Source organism: Hyaena hyaena, unplaced genomic scaffold (assembly GCF_003009895.1).
Source record: "Hyaena hyaena isolate Hyena2069 unplaced genomic scaffold, ASM300989v1 scaffold_365, whole genome shotgun sequence".
NCBI classification, from domain to species: Eukaryota; Metazoa; Chordata; class Mammalia; order Carnivora; family Hyaenidae; genus Hyaena; species Hyaena hyaena.
In genome coordinates this window covers 524,200-525,181 of record NW_024080997.1, presented here as the reverse complement: position 1 = coordinate 525,181, position 982 = coordinate 524,200, and the positions used below count along the sequence as shown (strand labels likewise).

The following is a 982-nucleotide window of genomic DNA, read 5'->3' as shown; positions in this document are numbered from 1 at the left end:
TTGTCAGAAGAGACCTCAGAATACAGGTCACGTATTCTCAGATCTTGATATCTGTCAGCAATGACCTGTGATGTTCTGGAAGTCTGTGATATAGGAGGAAGGAAAATGGTGAAAGGCATTGGTAAAAGACGCTTCTGCTTTGATCCAAACACTGGCACTAAGTTTTGACTCTAAAACCAAGAGCTGCTATATTATCTTTTTTAGAGACTCCATGAATTAAGCAAAGATAGGGAAGCATGAGTGGCTAGTTCAGAGTTCCTGGAGTCTGAATCCACTCACTTATGAAAAAGGCAGGCTTCAATCCTGTCACCTCAGCTCCAAATGCTACAGCTTATGTAAGTTGAAGGCCAAGTTCAAGCTGGAAATGGTTAGGTTTGTTTCCTTAGTTTGTAGATAGACTATAAGGAACATTTGATGAGATTGCATGCATTAATTACTCAGGATTCTGAGGGTACCTGAGAGTACTAACAGAAGGCTGATGCTGGCCCTGAGATTTCTTTTTTAAATGCTCTTTCATTGCTTTTTCTTTTTTTAAATATGGAATGCTTCATGAATTTGCATGTTCTTGCACAGGGGCCATACTAATGTTCTCTGTATCATTCCAATTTTATTATATGTGCTGCCACAGTAAGCACCTCTTTTACTTTTTAATCAAATAGTTCATTGACTTTGTTGTCTTTATTTGGGTTTTTGACTTTCAGGGGCAATTGGAAAAAGTCAAAATATGTTTATGTCTCATTTTCAAGGAATAAGAGGGATGAACTTAAGTATTTTACCCTAATTTTATCTATCTATCTATCTATCTATCTATCTATCTATCTATCTATCTATCATCTATCTATCTATTATCTATCTATCTATCTATCTATCTATCTATCTATCTAAGAAAGTGAGTGCACTAAAGTGGGAGAGGGGCCAAGGGGGAGAGACAATCTCAAGAAGCGTCCATGATGTCTCACCACTGTGAGATCACAACCTGAGC

The 982-nt window shown here is 37.5% G+C and overlaps 1 non-coding gene across 1 annotated transcript; it reads right to left on the bottom strand.

The window, feature by feature from the left end:
• Window positions 1-531: 531 nt before the first annotated feature.
• Window positions 532-635, bottom strand: LOC120244015. Its single transcript, XR_005531444.1, has one exon. It is a non-coding gene; the product is annotated as a U6 spliceosomal RNA (small nuclear RNA).
• Window positions 636-982: the final 347 nt, after the last annotated feature.